At 39.9% G+C, this 20144-nt stretch overlaps 1 long non-coding RNA gene across 1 annotated transcript in view; it reads left to right on the plus strand.

Annotated features, from left to right (window-relative positions):
- The window catches only part of LOC307039461, a 24151-nt gene extending 7386 nt beyond the window's left edge, over nt 1-16765 (plus strand). The window contains exon 2 of the long non-coding RNA XR_013808245.1: nt 1622-16765. This is a non-coding gene — a long non-coding RNA (uncharacterized lncRNA). The remainder of the gene's footprint in view (nt 1-1621) is intronic.
- Nucleotides 16766-20144: the final 3379 nt, after the last annotated feature.

Here is a 20144-nt window from a genome sequence, read left to right on the forward strand (position 1 = left end):
CGGGACGTGTTATTTACAATAACGGACAAGTAGATCTTGTAATTGACTTGTCCGGTGGACAAGTGACGTTTTTCGCCCTCATTTATTGACAAATTATTGACAAATTAAGTTTACAAAAGGCAGAACTCATTCGCAAATTGTCCGTGTCCGACATTGTTCGTTTAGAAATGTTAGTTTCGGTTCTGCTTGTCAATTCCTAAGGAAATGCATCTCGCCGCTTTCTGTACTGAGACAGGGGCATGGCGTGGCGGGACGTGTAGCACAGTGGCAGGGTTGGGAAGCAAAACTCGGTTCCGAGTAGGAACAAATAACAATTGTCAGGTCCCGGGATTAATAAGAGTTGTGAGGACAGGACGCGAGGCCGAACCCCGCGGACCGCAGCTCTCTCTCTCTCTCTATGCTCCGGATCAGCTGATCGCTGCAGCTCAGCGTCTCTCTCTCTCTCTCTTTCTACACACAGCGGATCCGCTGCCCGTTTAACAGCCTCATCTTTGTCAAACTTTCTTATGTTCTTTCTTTAACACGTAATGAAGATTATTAAGCGTTTTAGCTCCTGTGTTGTTAATATTGACCGCCATTTCCTTTATGAAGTGAAACAGCCTCCCTGTCTGTGTCCTCGCGTTTTCCTCACATCCCCGGACCCCCAGACTCGGAGGAGCACAGGGATGTCAGTATTGTTTATGAAGCAGGGTATAGAAAGTACATTATTGAAATTAACATACTATTTATTTACTTTTACAAACAGTGAGCAGCTGGGCAGCTGCAGCATGTGTATTGCAGGACATGTGTAAGCGTGCAAGCTTCTTTAAGTTGTAGAAAAGCGTACGCCTATAGGCTATGAAAATAATGTATTATTATTATTAGGCCTATAGTGTTGGACATGTGTGGTTGGACTCTGTCTCACAGGCAGGTTGCAGCATGTGTGTTGCCATATTTTCCATTCTGGACAAGTGAAAAATGTATTCGGACAAGTAAATTGCCAAACTCACTTGTCCATGGACAAGTACTCTCTAAAAACTTTTTCTCACACTGCTCTATACTGCTCACACATGGCAACTAGCGATAAGGACCCTTAAACGGTGGAATAAACATGTATGTTAGCAGGTGGTTGGCATATGAAAGCAAAACCCAACATAAAGTGCTTCAGAAGTAGCAGAGTGTAGGAATACTCTGTGACAGTAAAAGTCCTGCCTTCAAAATGTTACTTAAGTAAAAGTAAAATAAATTGCATCAAAATATACTTAAAGTACCAAAAGTAAAAGTAGTCATTGTGCAGATTGGTCCATTTCAGAATAATATATATCATATGTTTTGATTATAATTATTGATGTATTAATTAAAGTGTGATTATTATTTTTTTAAATTATTATTATTATATTTGATTATATTTCACATCATTAATTAAAATATGCTAATTAACATAAGGTCTTAAATTATGTAGTGAAGTAAAAGTACATTATTTTAAGAAAAATTGAAATTCTCAAGATTGTACGTAAGTAGTACAACACCGACGGCGACAAAACGGCGTACAGAGTCATTGTCGAAAACTGACATCTTGGTGCCAGGATAACAACCTCCATCTCAACTTCAGCAAAACAAAGGAGCTGATTGTGAATTACAGGAAGCAGCAGGGAGAGGGACACGCCCCCATCGCCATCAATGGGACTACGGTGGAGAGAGTCAGCAGCTTCAGGTTCCTCTGGGTCCACATCACTGAGGACCTGACATGGACTCATCACACTACCACCATCACCAAAACAGCTCGACAGCGGCTCTTCTTCCTCTGCAGGCTGAGAAGGTTCAATATGGACTCCAGGATACTCTGCAACTTCTACAGGTGCACCAGAGAGTATCCTGACCTTCCACAGGTGCTCCATAGAGAGTGTCCTGACCTTCTACAGGTGCACCATAGAGAGCATCCTGACCTTCTACAGGTGCACCCAACACAGTCTCACTCCCTGAACGTCCTGGAGCGACACTTGGTCAGGGTCCTATGGCGTGCAATTGTGACGCGCCGAGTCTCCTTCAGCTTCATAAATGGACGCAAAGAGCTTTCAACTGATTGCAATGTATTCCCATCTGCGGCGGTATTTGACGCTCAGGGAAGCAACGCATCGGTCCATGTCGGCGGCACTTAAAAGGCAATGTGAGCGTCCATTCCCATTGGATAACGGAGAATTGTACACCCGGAAGTAAGTATTCTCCTAACTGTCAATTGATTTGACAGTGATATCTGCACTACTCATCACCTCAAAAACACCAGATTATCCTTGTTAATTACACAACATTGATTGGTTTAAAGTGTACAATGCTTGTGTTTTTCCCCTTCAATTCTCCCTTCAAGAGCGCCAAAGAGACTTTACTACCCACAATCCCCAGCTATTGTTGTGACGACGCCTGTCCGCTTTGACAAACCTCGTGATAAGTCAACAAGCTCTGTGATTGGATGAAAAATAAATTCATACAAATAAAGTCCAACCCTGTCTCCTAAAGATGACGTTCCCACAGAACTAAACTGCATTCTCAATTACGTTTACCTAGAAACGTATTTTCTCCCACGTTACGTTTGTTATGAACGTATCTCAAATACGTTTATTTTCTACATATCTTTGCCATGTATTGTCTTGCTTATAATAATGATAATAGTCATTTATAAATATCATTTTAGAGCACAAATTTGAAATAGAGAAAAGGGCTCCATATATGGTTGAATTCAAATCAGTAGGCGAGGCTGTAACTTCGCCAGCTGTTACTCTCATGAGCGAGGCAGAACATAGTTTTAACATGCCAAAAAGCTGCTGTGTCGTTTATTGCACCTCAAACATTAAAACAAATCCAGAGTTCCGTGTTTCTGTACTTCCTCTAAGAAGAAAGGACAGTAACAGAAGAGCTCTGTGGCTTCAGGCTTGATCGCCGTTGAAATGACAGCGTTGGTTTTCCCAAAAGTGGGCGGGGCTGTAAAGTGACGTAGATTTGACTCATCTATTATTCAAAACAGATCAGATATTAATGTGTAGAAGTAAAACATGAGAAATAGTATAGCAATATCCTGTAAAATTATGTAAAAACATGAATAAAACCACATATCTTCAGATGTTATACATACATAAGTGTCCTACACTAACAATACAAAGTTATTATTAGTATGCTGTGTGTACCTTGTGTGCACCGCCTAGTGGTTAAAGCACGTTATTGAATTATTTTTGTTGAATAATGTTATTTTTGTTGAATAATGTTATTTGATGAAAAAAATATTAAGAGTAAATACTTTCATAGGGGGAAAGTAGAAGGTCAATGATAGAAATATAGAATATAAAAAATCAAGAAGATACTGTAAGTGATCTCTACAATAAAACTGTTTAGTGCTGGATGTACAAAGATATTAATATGAGGATGTGCAAAACAGACAAACTAATTAACCTTTGTTAACACATTAAAAAATACTTTAGGTTAAGGTCTTCTTTCAAATAAGAAAAAAGCTTTGGGGGTATCTATCTACAGATAAATATTAAGCCTGACAAAGTACTTAACGTCTAATATATTGTTTCCTGCAATGTTAACTATGTTGAAGCACTTATTTTAACTGATATTATACACATTAATTATACTCTTATGTATGTAGATAGTATAAGAAATGTGCAGAATTTGACAGTGTAATGGTGGAGGTATAGACACATATTGATAGATGTCTTGTAATGCACTGTTGAGGAACCTGTGACCCAAGTTTTTCATTCATTGCATAACTACAACGTAGTTGTGTGTATGATATGTCAATAAACCTTAGAAAATCTTGAAATCTTGAAAGGGATGTGCAAAATAGCAATTATATACAGTTTTTAATTAACTAGTAGTAGATAATAACGAGTAATGATCCCTTTCATGCATAGAGGTCACTACAGCTATTGGACAGCTATTCAAAAGGTGTTTTCTTGTATATGCATTTTTTTGTTTGCATAGTTGCACAATCAGCCACTACATAGGACCCTATTGCATCATCCCATACACTGCTACTCAGTGCCAAGTCAGTGTAAGTGCATGATACATGTCTCTAAACCAAGATGGACGACAGAAAGCCACATGGACCAAGTCACCCATCTATATCTTGTCAATCCTTTTATGGAAAGCGTCCCCTGCAGGTATAACAAATGTGGTGACATCACGTAACAACTAAGGAATCATATAATTCATAAATGATCAAAGTATTGATTTTATGTTTGCAGGAAATCATGGTTAACCACCACTACATGCATGACGTCCACTACAGTGGACGTCATAAATCACTGGCTATATTTCAACTACAATTCATACTGGTACTGCTGCTGTTGTTCCCAGGGCCGTCCCTCCCTACAGGCAGATCATGCAGACTGTGTGGGGCCTCACCTTGTGGAGGGGGCCACACCTTGCGGAGGGGGGCCTCATCTGAGGCGCACCTATGTGCTTAAGTGGCGCAATTAGGGTGGCGCGGTATGGTTTTGCCGCTGCGAGGTTCCACTTCCACTCATCAACTCATAACTGTGCGTGGGGCCTCAAATTGCCCCCTGGCCCTGGTTATTCTTGAAAGTACTTCATCTGCAATATATTTTTGGGCCGTAAATCAACATACTTATGTTATTATAATGTAATTTTAAGTTTGCACATCTTTATTTATAATTTTTTCAAAATGTACATCTCTTCAGTTCAAACCCTGAATGCATACTGTCCACCCGAGTGGACATATACAAATCTATTTGAAAAAACTAGATTAAAAAAACTAAAGTTCAAATCTTGTTTTTCATGCCCCAAGAGCAATAAAAAAACTTGAAAAAAATATCCTGACTGAGGTTTTCATAATTCATGCATGAAAGGGATGACTTTATAGAGATCTGCAGATAAATGTTTAGTCTTCTCAAGCACCAACAATCAAATATCTCTCCTGATTGTTGGCACTTGACAATCACCTCTCCCTGAATTTTACTCAGGTGTAACTAAAGTCTGCTTTAAGGGTTGTTTATATTTCACATCATTAATCAGAATCTGCAAAGTAACAAAAATACATGTAGTGGAGTAAAAATACCAGGTTAACCTCTGAATTGTAGTGGAGTAGAATTACAAAGTAACAATGAGCTGTCATGTGGGTATGCTGCCCATTATGGATACAAGCGATTTTCACCCATTCAGTAATTACATGTTTTAAATTTGTACACACCAATTTGTTCCCTAACCTCCAGGGCTGTACACAGTTTGATACTGTCAACGTCTTTTAAAACTACAATTCCCAGTAGAGACGTGCCATAGAGAACATGTTGTGAAACACAATAGCCAGCATGTGTAATTCTGGGGGGGCGTTCAAGTCCAGTTTTGAATAGTCTGCCGTGGTTTCGTTCCATTTCAAACAGCTTGATGCTCGGCGTAACTTGGCGCACTGCCACTCCAACATCCAATCTCAGAGCTTGAAGATTAATCACGGGGTTTGTCGCAAAGCAGACAGGCGTCGTCACAACAATAGCTGGGGATTGTGGGTAGTGTAGTCTCTTTGGCGCTCCACATTTCAGAGAAAACAAGTTGTTTCTCAGAATTGAAGGGGAAAAACACAAAAGCATTGTTCACAATTTAAACCTATCAATGTCGCTTAATTCGTGTAATCTGGTGTTTTTGAGTTGATGAGTAGTGGAGATATCACCGTCAAATCAATCGAAAGTAAGGAGAATACTTACTTCCGGGTGTACAATTCTCCGTTATCCAATGGGAATGGACGCTCACATTGCCTTTAAGAGCTGCCGACATAAATAGATGCGGTGCTTCCATGAGCGTCAAATACCGCCACCGATGGGAATACATTGCAATCAGTTGAAAGCTCTTTGCGTCCGTTTATGAAGCTGAAGGAGCCTCGGAGCATCCCAACTGCACGCCACGGTCACCCTGTCCAAGCGTCGCTCCTGGACGTTTAGGGAGTGAGAGTGTGTTGGGTCAGGGGGCTGCGCCCAGTAGTGCACACCTCCACCCCGCATTGGGACCCGCCCCTGGTGCTCGATGCTCTGGTCTTAGAACCATTTGAGCCTCTGCACTCAAAAAACTGATTCTTGGTCCACATAAATATGAAGCAATATTTTCAGATATAATATAACTGAAGTCTGTCAAATATAAAGTGGATTTGTTCAAGCAATTAAACACAACGTGAATATGTTGAATATAAACTGAATGTAAGACAATTATTACAGTTTATTCTATTAAATCCCATAAGGGGGAGGCAGACCCTGAAGGGAGGTAACGCGCATGCGCAAAGCATGACGTTACTGACGTTGACTGTTCACACTGGACGTAGACTTGGTGTTTTCTACCCGCTTGACTTGACGTTTCAACCTACACCGTCGATCGACGGACTTTAGGTAAGTCTAATTGTTTAATATTCCGCTGCTTAACCATATGTTATTGAAGATGAACAGTTATTTTAACGTGTTTATGCGATACGAATAGAATTGTCTGCATGTGTATATTCGTCGTGCAGTTAGGTTCGCGCCACAATGCTGGCTGGCTGGCTGGCTAGCTAGCGAAACGAGGCCTAGCTAGCGAAACGAGGCCTAGCTAGTTGGGTGCTGCTTGTACTAAGCATGAACCAGAGCCAGCAGCACCTTTACTAATTACTGCAGGAATTACACTTTTTGTTAAGCTTCTCATCTGTTCCAATAACCTTTAACGGCCTATCGGACATTTTTAAAAACCACTGTGTTGAAATTGATGAGTCCATTGTCAAAGAGCTTATTCAAGAAGTGTGTAAATCTAATCCCTTGACCAAAGCCTTTGCAAAAGACGGCCCCCTCGCTACATCTTTCAAAAGAAAAAAGTATTACAAAGAATATTTCAGTGTGGTAAATCCAGTGAGTACATCCTTGATCCTAAGAGTAAAAAAACATATCAGTATATTCCTATATTCGTTCTTTGCAGCATCTGTTAAGTAACAGTGACATACTAAAGTGTAATTCACACACACGAGACACAGAAAAGTAGTCAGTGTTTAGGGCAGTATAAGTCGATAAGAGATGGAATTTATTCAAAAGAAAACTGCCTTTTTACTGGGGAGGATTTGAAATGATCATTATCACTATATTGATGACTTTTTGAGGTGTGCAACCCCATAGGTACGTCCAGAAAAACTCATAAACCTTGTGGTGTATATTGGATTTTGAATAATTTACCACCTGGATCTCACTCAGCTCTTTCTTCCATCTACTTAGCTGTATTATGCAAGACTATTGATGTGAAAGAGTACGGATATGAACACATTTTAGATCCCCTTTTACAAGACTTGGTCATTCTAGAGACACATGTTTTTTTTATTTCAGGTCTTGGAGCGTCTGTGAAAGGCACTGTCTAGTCGGTCATTGCAGACAACCTAGGAGCCCACGGGATAGCAGGGTTCATTGAAAGCTTTTCTGGTGCCTACTTCTGCAGATTTTGTACAAGTACAAGAGTAGACATTCAGACTAAAATGGTTCAGTCAGGTTATTTAGAAAATCGTACAAAGACTTGCATCACACGCACATTACGTTTGCAAGAGAGAATGCCACCATCTGTTGTGGGGTAAAGGGAGAGTGTGTTTTTACAAAAAGATTATCTTATTTTCACGTTACTCGGGGCTACCCTCCTGACATTGCACATGACTTATTTGAGGGTGTTGTTCCAGTTGAGATTGCCCTTTGCATTGGCTTGTTTATTTCCAAGAAATATCTATCTCTTAACACTTAAAAAAAAAAAATGTTATTTAGCCTTTATTTATACAGGTTTAGATCTCATTGAGAAACAAGGTCTCATTTTCAAGAGAGACCTGTCAGTTGTAACACTACCACACAAAGTTACAGACAGACAGGACACTAAACACAGAGGCAACACTAAAATACAACATCGTAAATAAAAAAAAGTAGTCATTAAAATCCATATACAGTCAGATATAGCAGGTGCAAACACCCACAGATGATTTCTCCAGCTTTTTTTTAAATGAGCTTAAAATTCGTGATGGGTATCAAACTGGTCAGCTTAAGTTCCTGCTGAAGTGTGTTCCAGGTCGAGGGGGCAGAGTATGATATGGCTTTTTTCCCAAGCACCGTGCGTACTGAGGGGAGGGACAGAGTGATGTAATTTTGAGATCGTAGTCTATAGCTGTACTGTTTGTGTGATATGTAAGTGGATATGTAGAGGGGCAGCAGTCCAAGCATAGCGGTATAGATGAGTGTGTACCAGTGCAGTGATCTGCGCATTGATAATGATGTCCAGTTGACTAAAGCGTACATCGTGCAATTGTGTGTGAGGGGTTTACAGTTGGTTATGAACCTCAGAGCACCATGGTAAACAGCGTCCAGCAGATGAAGGGAGTGATCTGAGGCGTTCATGTACACAACATCCCCGTAGTCCAAGAGCGGCAAAAATTTAGCAGCTACACGCCGTTTCCTCGCACTTGTGGAGAAGCCGGCCTTATTTCTAAAAAAGAATCCCAGTTTTAATTTCAATTTCCTTAAGAGATTGTCAATATGTGGTTTGAAGCAGAGGTTTTCTTCTATAGTGATGCCTAAGTATTGTTGGGGCAGAACCTCTGCTCCGCGCGTTCCTCTATGAGTTTGTTTTAAAAGAAGGAAATATTCAAAGCAGCCAGGATAAGGGTTAAACAATAATCTGTTTTAATGGTAAAAACATACAATACATCACCCAATCACCTAATCACCTAATCACAAAGCACTCTGCAGAGTACTCCGGGCTCAAGTTCTGCTACCGCGTGAGACACCTCTCACGAACGGCCAGTCAAAAACAAGAGCGCCGAGCAACAAAATCATCACAACATCACGGAGTAGCCCAGCTTACTCCGGCTCTTGTTCCCTCCGCGGGGAGCATCTTACCCCTTTGGTAGCGTGAGAGAAAAGAGAGCGAACTAGAGAAAAACAAAGACTGAAGTATTATTTGAATTATTTGAAGTATTAAAGTAACGTGTTATGGCAGGAAAGTTCAATCTGGTATATTCATTTTAATGTCACCTTATATATTCGTGGGTGTTAAATTTGAAAGTACATTTTTACTGTTTAAATAATAGAGAGGCTTTTCATATATTCCTGAAACAATGTCCCACTACTTAGTAATAATAAATTAAAGCAATAGTCTTTTCTTCCACTTTTCATGTGTAGTCAAAAGGGTGGTTTTATGACCTTTGACATCTGCTTTGCAGTTCCCAGCAAGGAAGGGGCCCTGAGTCTCTAGCTTCCTCTGCTAATTGCTAAAACCCGAATTGATTAGCCCAAAGGGAGATGTGCCTCAGATACAAGACAGTTGAAGCCTTGTAGAATTAATGATTTATCTCCTACAGACCCCAAAAGAGGCCTTGAGACTTGGGTCACCCAGCAGTAAGATAAAGGTCCTTTTGAGCTTATCAATAAAATGTATTCATTCCTAGTAAGCTGACTTTGGGGTGAAGGGAAGTTCAGGGAAGCCATTAAGCGATAAGAACAATTCACTTCTGTTAAAGATACATGATAGGATGTGTGTGTTGAAGATGTTTAGGGGGAATGAGTATGTGTCCTGTCAAAGAGTCCTCTGTCATGACTCCAAATCATTGACTGGGGGATCTGCCTAAGGGCAGAGGGACAGAAACACACACATGCGCGCGCACAGAAGCAACATGGAATCAACAAACTGACTTTACTACCTGGGATCCCGCCCAGAAGGGAAACCGACCAATGGAACAATGCCAACTCACTGTCTAGCTCGCTCAGAAGTGAACTCTGTGTATAAATGTTGTGATCATTTTGAAGACCGGCGCTCTTGTTTTTGACTTGCCGTTCCTGAGACGTGTCTCACACGGTGGTAGAACCTGAGCCCGGACTACTCTGCAGAGTGCTTCGTGATTCGGTGATGTATTTGTATGTTTGCACCATTAAAGCAGATTATTGTTTAACCCTTATCCTGGCTGCTTTGAATTTTTCCTTCTTTTGAGAACCCGCTCATATAGGAACGGCGCGGAGCAGAGATTCTGCCCCAACAAATGGTGTTTCCCCGACGTGATGACGTCATGACGTGGTGACGTCATGAGTAGGGTTTTTGAGAGGAAAATCAGCAGCCAGCGGACGAATGGTCCGGAGAAGAGGCCTAGAATAATCTCTGACAACTAAAACGAGGATCCTACAATTGAAAGGTGAGCAGACAAGCCTGTTTCTATCGAAGGTCTGTAATTGGATAAACTAAATTTTAGAGTTGTCAGAGACATATTCCGGTGTCATAGTTGTTGCGGTGGAATATACAAATACATATTTTAGATAGGTAGGAAAGTTATATAACATAAAAGTGAATCAACGAGGTATGTAAGACGAAGGTGAAAGGCCCCGTACTTTTTTCAGAAAGGAGACGGCTGAAGACTCGTTGGGGGATGTCCAGTGGCTGTTTTCAGACGCCATCCAGGGACAAATCTGAATAACTATTCTTAGGTTCATAGGAATCGAAGTTGAGTTATAAGTAAATCCAAAGGAGAGTAACGCAACCTTCAAAAAGCAATTTTGAAGTGACCGGACCTCATTAATCCTTTGTTCTGTGGGGTTGAATCTATAAAGCCAAACGTCACGATAAAGAGTTCTGTAAGCCTGGGTTACGACTCCATGTCAGCGTCACATCGTTGAAAGATGGTGTTGAAGCGCGCTGAGAGGCTCGCTAAACTTGTTGGAATAAACATCGGACAATAAAAGCTGAATAGACTGTACAGGGTATTATTATTCTGTGAATATTTACTGGTAACAAAGACAGTAAATCAGATGAATAGATACGAAGTCTGTGAATATTTACTGGTAACAAAGACAGTAAGTCAGATGAATAGATACGAAGTCATAATGAAGGGAGAATTTGAACGAGAGGAGCGTGAGTTAAGAGCTTACGAGAACAGTGGGTTCAAGCAGAACAATTGAATAAAAGGATAACAGAAGTGTTAATTGTTGAAGGAAGCCCCCCCTTTTTTCCTCTCGAGAGCAGCAGCAGCAGCCCGGAGTGTGTCTGCTTGCTTTTGTCTCTAGTGATCTGAAGTTGGAGTGAAATACATTGAAAATTAACAGATCAATGTGTGATTTGAAGTGGTAGATATATTGAAATAAATAAGAAACAATGATTTGTTGTTATTTAAACATAGTCTTTGAGAACTGATTGATACCGTTGCATTGCGTTGTGAATTTTATGGTATTTGTCATTAACTAAGGATTGTACTTAATTATACTTCAAGGACAATTATATTACATACAGTAACCTTAGGGGGAAGTAAAGAGAGATTTACTGAGTATATGAAGTACATTAAAGTTAAGGTTTTATTCAAATTAAATATGATAGGTGGATTTTTCCATCTAGAATACGACATGGAAAGAGGAGAATTTGTTAGACATGAAATAACGAACTCACTGGAAGAAATATATATTGTAAGGTTATTTAGGAGTTGTTATCATATACAGTTACTCTCAGTTGATGGTTGTTTAAAGTAGATAGGAAACGGAAAACGTAAACGATTCACCACAATGGTGTTTTTAAGTTTATGATGAAGGAGTAGACAGTAAAAAGAAGGTTTTTGTAAATTTGTCAGTCAGAGGGAATCTGTTAATGTTTAAGCATGACAGAGGTCCTGCACGAGGTTTTGCTCCAGCCATCTCACACAGTTTCAAAAAGGGGTGATTTGTGAGGGGCTGGAGCGGAGGCAGCTGCAGGGCGCAGTGAGACAGAAAGACAGGAGAAATGAGACGGTTTGAAAGAGTAGAGAGAGGGTAAATGTTATATAAAGTTAACTAATATTCGGGAAAAGGTCATATTGTTTTGTGAGTAACATAAAATAAGAATATATTTACTAGATATACGAACAACAGGCTTATCTAGGTTAACAGAAAATTGCTATTAACCAGTTTCAGCTGCAACTATCCTATCTTTGTTCTGGGGAGAACATACGTTGCATTTACAATTAATATTAAGAAAGTTCACAATAGATACCATTAAAGACCGTTTGGGATGAATAGGACGAGTTTGTCATAAACATTCGTGCTTAGATGGAATAGGAGTGTTGAGAGATGTTCTCAAAAATGGGAGTTTTCACAATGCTTTTAGTTTTTATTGAAACAATTAAGTAATAAGGACAGAAAAATGTTCCGTGATGATTTATTTAGGTTTCAGCTTTAGTAATAATGAAGATTACATTTTGTAATAATTCCTTTAAGTGTTCCAAAAATATATTCATTAACTGTAGTCAGATTACTTGTTTTAAATATATAGCGCTGAATACAGTTAGTTTTGTATTCTGTTACAAATCTAACCATGCTTGTAACACACAACTTAGATAAACAATTTGAAAAGAATAGAATAAGAAAGAAGATTAAAGATGAATCTATAGTGGTTAAGAAAAGTTTTTTGTTTTGCCTATTAACTTAGAACTAAAGTAATGAAGAATAGGAAGACTGTTACCATTAATGGGTTTAACATTCACATGTTTCAGCATTCCTGACCATATAGACACTCAGCTGTTTTATTTTGTAACCCGCTGGGGGAGAGATTTACATTGAGTTTTTCTCAGTAGCTGATTTGCTGTGATTACAGCAGCATTGGATAGTTGTGCGCCACCTTTGGGTTTTACTCTGAATCAGTGTGTTGGTGAAATGTTGCTCATTGCAAACAGAAGAACTGTGCAAAGAACACATCTCAGAGGAGGTTTTGACAGTTTGCTTGTGCCTCGTTGTCAAGGCAACAGTGGTGTGAAGAGGTACTGCAGTTTTTGGGGATTTCTGCTGTACAGAGGACAACGTGTGTCTGCTGATTGTATCACATTGATTCAGAGGTCCCTTCCCCCTCAGGACATCCCAATGCCAGAGAGAGTTTCCTTGGAGCCCACTGACCAGGGCCGGTTCTAGCTTTTTGGGGACCTTGCCACTGACTACAGCTGAAGAGGACAATGAATCATTGACTGTTCTCAATATAACACGATCTTGAGACAGGCTGGTCTCAGTCTGTTCAGACTCTGAAGAAATCATGCAATGATTTTACAGCATAACTGTGCAAGAGTTTACCAGAAGGTGGTGTAGAACGATATGCTTAGTGTTTAGGAAGGGAGGCTGATTGTTTAATGATGGTCTGGAATGCTGAAAAGAATAAAGTTTAATATCCTTGTTTGGCAAACAAGACATCTGATTATTATGTCACACATGATAATCTTGACATAGTGACTGGCTATGGGTAAACGTGTGGACGTTATACCATTATTATTATTATGAACTAAAAATAAATAGGGAAATAGTATCTGGTTAAAGATGAATGGATTTCATATCCTAGAGAGGATTAGTTATATTGTGAATACTTCACAAGGTATTTACTAATGTATTTTGAAGAACACATCACAAGAACACAAGTCCAGTTTTGTTTTGTTTTTGGATTAAATTGTCCATTACCACAACTGTTCAGCTTAGGTCTAGCTTTAGACTTTAATAGAAAAAGAGTATTTAGGCTTATTTTTGTATATCTGACTTTTTTTTTAAATATGTTGGCAATTCACTAAATAGAGAGATGGCATTACTCTCCATTTGTTAAGAACATTTCTGACGATTAAATATTTGTTTCATTTCTAATATTCCTATTTAAGACGTAATTTTAGAGTAACAAGGCTGATGCTGAAATTGGAAAATATGTTAGTGGTTTGCATGATGTAAACAAAAAAAGGTTTTGTTTGTTCAACCTCCAGTTAGATCTGAAACAGTAATAATGATCGATTTGGCTAAAGCTTAGTTTAACATCCTGATGTAACATTATGAGGTATGTTCACTTCTAAGGGTAAACAAATTGATAAAATGGATTATTATTATTATTGATTAATTTGGAATATTAATTCAAAAGGCCGTTTTCTGCAGGTTCACTTAAGAATGCCTTGCATGAACATTTGTCAGGTATTGTGTTTCCTAGGGGCGGTATATTAATAAAGTGTATTGATCATTTGTTTGTTAAACATCTGAAGAAAATGGTGCTGCGAACACGAGAAAAACTTTGTTGCATTGGTTTACATCAACACAATGATGTCACTAGTACAACTCCAGCTAGTAGAATATTAAAGTCTCTGCAGAGCATGACACATGGCCAATGAAACTGAGACCAAATTACCTTTGAACCTGACTGACAGTGTAACTTGAGAAAAGCACTATCAATGACTGACTCTGGGGCTGACCGAACTTGACTTTAAAACCTGACAGTGTGAGTGTGAATGAATTTCTCCATGTGATCAGTGCAACTGCATGATTCTAAAACAATAACTAACCAAGCATGTTTTTAGACTAACACATTATTCTGGAGCTCCAAGGGAAACGAGAGGTTTCCTAAAAAATGTTGACATGTTTCTAATATTGATTGAGTTATAACAGGTAACACAGATGCAGAATCAGTGGCCAAGGGACTACTGAGAGAGGTAATTCCAGAATGAGAATACCAGAGAAGGTGACCTGTGATAATGAAACCATTTTGTAATATTTCAACAGGTATTAAAGTAACTGAGGTTTGAACTGTAGAAAGAAAATATTACAGTTAAGCTAAAACATAGTAATGTAATGAGAATTTAATTTAGACAACATCTTGTAACTAGCCTGGTAAAAAAGTAAAAGCCATAGACTTTTTGGTTTAGATCATTATTGGGATGTACATTTAATTTAAATTCATAATAGAAAGACATTTGATGACAATATGTTGGATTTCTGTATTCATTTTTTCCGCTTGATAATATCTAAGCAGTGACAGGTAGAAGCAGTCTCGCCTGGAAATGATTCACTTTGTCAGTATCATGATTTTAGTTGTTTTTAATCCATAACATTAGTGTGTTCCATTACCAGAGACATTAGCAGTTCATATTATATTTAGATTTTAAATAGGATCTCAAGGATTTCATTTAAAAATAACACAGATGCTTGTCAGAAATCCAGAGCTATTGAGATATGTTATTTAGTTCACCTGAAGATGTTGGGGTTTATTTTGTTGACACAGGCCAAGTATTAGAATTCTGAAGCGGCCTACCAGTGGTGGGTCAAACACCTGAGGGCCCAGAAGCCCTGAGCGTAGACTTTAGGGGTGGGTATCAGATTTCTCCACACAGGTTGCTGACGCCAAAAGGGGGACCCGAGGAGCAGGAGGCCGACACAGCGGAGTTCGTCAGGCCTACGTGACTCAACCCCAGGTTCTCCGGCCTCTACAGAGTGACCCAGAGGACATCTCATGCCGTCCGCCGAGGAGCAAAGGGGGACATCTGGTACTACTGGAGCCAATGTGCGGCGAGGAAATGACCGGCTAGGACCATGGAGGACATCAGGACGGACCTGGCTATCGTCAACGAGGACATCCCTACAGCAGACGACTCGGAAGCTGTCATTAGCGGACTGGAGGAGAAGGACCTCGCGGACACCCCGACAGCAGACGACTCGGAAGGGCTGGGGGACTTCTCGAGGCAGCAGAGGAGTCTACTTCTCTCTGATCAGATTCATCAGTTCCACCTTTGAAGGAAAGGCCGCATCTCCCCCTCCCTATCAGCTGCCCTTGTTGGCGTTTTCCGCTGAGGGGGGGGGGGGGGGCCCTGAGGATTCAACAACACGCAAGGATGCTGCTTTCTGGCACTCAGGTTCGCACTCTGATAGTTCCTTCACTGACATTGAAAGTTGTGTTCTGTTCACAAAGGTATACTGTTGGGGAGCAGACACAGTAGCTGTGTTTCAAATGTCTTATGTGAGTTGGTCTCGTGGGGCGAGACCAAAAGGGGGAATTGAAGTATTATTTGAATTATTTGAAGTATTAAAGTAACGTGTTATGGCAGGAAAGTTCAATCTGGTATATTAATTTTAATGTCACCTTATATATTCATGGGTGTTAAATTTGAAAGTACATTTTTACTGTTTAAATAATAGAGAGGCTTTTCATATATTCCTGAAACAATGTCCCACTACTTAGTAATAATAAATTAAAGCAATAGTCTTTTCTTCCACTTTTCATGTGCAGTCAAAAGGGTGGTTTTATGACCTTTGACATCTGCTTTGCAGTTCCCAGCAAGGAAGGGGCCCTGAGTCTCTAGCTTCCTCTGCTAATTGCTAAAACCCGTATTGATTAGCCCAAAGGGAGATGTGCCTCAGATACAAGACAGTTGAAGCCTTGTAGAATTAATGATTTATCTCCTACAGACCCCAAAAGAGGCCTTGAGACTTGGGTCACCCAGCAGTAAGATAAAGGTCCTTTTGAGCTTATCAATAAAATGTATTCATTCCTAGTAAGCTGACTTTGGGGTGAAGGGAAGTTCAGGGAAGCCATTAAGCGATAAGAACAATTCACTTCTGTTAAAGATACATGATAGGATGTGTGTGTTGAAGATGTTTAGGGGGAATGAGTATGTGTCCTGTCAAAGAGTCCTCTGTCATGACTCCAAATCATTGATTGGGGGATCTGCCTAAGGGCAGAGGGACAGAAACACACACACACACACGCGCGCGCACAGAAGCAACATGGAATCAACAAACTGACTTACTACCTGGGATCCCGCCCAGAAGGGAAACCGACCAATGGAACAATGCCAACTCACTGTCTAGCTCGCTCAGAAGTGAACTCTGTGTATAAATGTTGTGATCATTTTGAAGATCGGCGCTCATGTTTTTGACTTGCCGTTCCTGAGACGTGTCTCACACGGTGGTAGAACCTGAGCCCGGACTACTCTGCAGAGTGCTTCGTGATTCGGTGATGTATTTGTATGTTTGCACCATTAAAGCAGATTATTGTTTAACCCTTATCCTGGCTGCTTCGAATCTTTCCTTCTTTTGAGAACCCGCTCATATAGGAACGGCGCGGAGCAGAGATTCTGCCCCAACAAGACTCTCATACTAAAAACCACAGAGGGGGTGTGTGGAGACTTATTAGAGGCGTCATCTCATTGGGAGAGGCCAACACATGGCCTGTCGTACCCAATTCAGCGCGTGCCAGCGAAGACCCGGGAAAACAAGAGTCTCTGAGGCAAACACACACATCTGGTTTTCGCCCGTCTTGCATTCCTTGCCGCCTGCGCACACACATTCTTGTATATATGGTTCCCTGTCTGTGACCACCTTCCCCCATCAGGTTACCACACACAAGTTGAAAATATGTTTTAAGATATAGTTGTTCTAGTTGGATCATACAAATAACACATGTGAGTTACCTTAATATCAAATAATAATAACGAGGAAAACATTACTGCTTATTATTGATACAAAGTAATTAAACACACACATAGATTTCAAGATATATAGATTTCCCTGATATTTTCACATGCTGTCTCTAATGGAGAATGTCTCCTCCCCCCGCTCTCTCTTCTCTGTCCTGAAGAGATGCTTTCGTTTCATACAGAGTAATTAAACAGGTTTAAGCTAATTTCTGCACAATGTTGTAGCATTTTAGTGCTCATACATGAAAGAACACGACAGAGAAATCAAATAAAACACACACACACCTATCTGGGGAAGTAATCACATATAACTGCTCCAAAAGAGACATACTTTCTCGTCCTGCATATCTTTAACAACAGTTAATTATTCCCATCGCTTAAAGGCTTCTGTGAACTTTCTTTCACCTCCGCTTTTACTGGGATGAAATACATTTTATACATCAGGACAAAAAGACCTTTGTCTCGTTTTTACTGTGTGTGTGACCCAAGTCTCAAGGCCTGCAGGATGTGCATCATTAACTACAATAAATAATTTAACTGTATTATCTTTGAGGAAAACCACCTTTGGCTTAATCAATAATAGTTTTAGCAATTAACAGAGGAAGCCAGAGACTCAGGGCCTCTTCAGAGGTCTGGGAACTGCAAAGCAGATATCAAAGGTCATTTGTATTATTCTCAACCACAGATAGCCAAAAAAACACCCTTTTGATTACACATAAAAGTGGAAGAAAATACTATTGCGCTATATTTAAAAGAGGAAAAATTTACTTTGTCCCTTCAAATTTAACACACACGAATATATGAGGTGACATTTAAATGAATATACCAGAAATACACTATATCAAACTTTGTGCCTCCCTCAGTATCTGTAGGTGTTAACAGTTTCAATGGGGTTATGCTGTGCAGACATGATGCAGGGAAGAACAGTTGGTAACTTTTTCTTATTGGAAAACAACATGACTTTTGTCTTATCTGAATTTAACACCAACCTAAGGTGGAACAGATGTGACTGAAAAGTGTCAAAGGTAGACTGCAGACGTTCAAATGCAAGGGCAATAGTGCTAGCACAACAGTACACAACAGTATCATCTGCATATAGATGTACAGAGGCATCAATACTTTGACCCACATCATTTATATAAATAGTAAAAAGGGTCGGTCCCAAGACCGAACCCTGAGGAACGCCTCTGGGCACATTAAGAAAGCTTGAGGAGAGACCGCTGAATTTTACACATTGCTTGCGATTCGAAAGATAGTTTGCAAACCAACCAACAGCTGGGTCAGACAGGCCTATATGGGATAACTTCTGGCATAGAATGCCATGGTCCACAGTATCAAATGCCTTGGATAACCCTATTGTGCGGTAGTCAAATACAGTTTCTCCGAACTACCCGCAACTTGGCACAGACATTCCTCATGGAATTGCGGACATATTTCAAAATGGCTGCCATTAGCCCCGCCCCCCATAAAGTCCGCCATTTTGGATAATGTGCGTTTTATGGGCGTTTTTGCGAACTTCTCCTAGGGAAATGATCGGAAAAATTCCAAACCAGGACAACATCAGCCCATATCCAATGTGATAATAAATTACGAATGAATAGTTGACCGCTCAAACGGGGTGCTCGTAAGCTAACAGACAATGTACAATTTTTTTTTCAACGATTTTAATGTCACAAATTTGCTACAATGACCTTCGGACGTGAAACTTGGGACACACGTCACAGCCCACGACCTTTTCCAGACTGTACAAAAAAAATCGTACGTTTTTGTACACCAGCTCAGTAGCGCCCCCTATTGTGCGATAGTCGCATATAGTTTCTCCAAACTACCCACATCTTGCCTCAGACATTACTGATAGAATTGCGGACATATTTCAAAATGGCTTCCATTAGCCCCGCCCCCCAGAAAGTTGGCCATTTTGAAAAATCTGCGTTATTCATGCATTTTAGGCGCATTTTCCCAAACACCTCCTCGGGAATAGATCGGAAAAATTTCAGTCCAGGACAAGTTCAGCCCATATCCAATATCATGTAAAATTGCGAATAAAATAGTTGCTAGCTCAATCGGGGCGAACGTAAGCTAACACAGAATGTACAATTTCTGACGATTTACATGTCTAAAATGACTAAAAACTACTCGCATATAGTTTTCCAGATATTCACGAAACGCTGTATACACATTGCTATTATAATGTGTTAGAAATTTAAAATCAATGTTTTGATGGTATAATGTAGTATAAAGATACTGTCAAGTTAAATGCTCTTTTATACTGAAAAACCAGAAATTCTTGTGCACAAGCAGTTAAGCTTTTATTCTGAAAATCCTTCATCTACGGTTAGCATTTAGCATGTGGCTAATATACGATTTCCTAAAGAGGTGAATTGAGTAGCGAAATGACGTGGTGTGGTGAAAACCGAAACCTACTGATTTAACACTACAACTATAGATGTCGCGATACTACCATGCTGAATATTAAATGAAAGTACCGTTTATTTGAATACACTATTGTTTACAGACGAGAGTAACATGTGACAACATCCGGAATGACCGGAAACCAAACCAGCCGTGAAGCATTTTCTGTATGTTTTAGAGTATTGATTACAGCGTTTAGAATGTGTTACATGAGAAGTGATGAAAGAGAATATGAGGAGAAAAGGCGTGTTAAGCATATGTTGAAGGTGAAAAGTACCAATCCTCTGTTTAAATGCAACAACGGACATTAGAGGCGAGGCGAGCCGGCTGGCGGGGAGGAACCAGCAGAGGATATATAACGGGCACCGATTCACGCTTTTCTTCTTGCTCAGGAGAGCCAGATCACAGCTGTTTTCTGCCGGAACAATATTCTGTCTGTAACACTACTGCGCCTTTTTTAATTAAAGTAACCCATTTGAATCTTTTCAGAGACTCCATTTAGTCTCATTTTAAAGCTTCTCTCCTGGACGCGAGAATAAAGAACATATTTAACAAC

This window comes from Notothenia rossii (assembly GCF_949606895.1).
Source record: "Notothenia rossii genome assembly, chromosome: 5".
Classification (NCBI taxonomy): Eukaryota; Metazoa; Chordata; class Actinopteri; order Perciformes; family Nototheniidae; genus Notothenia; species Notothenia rossii.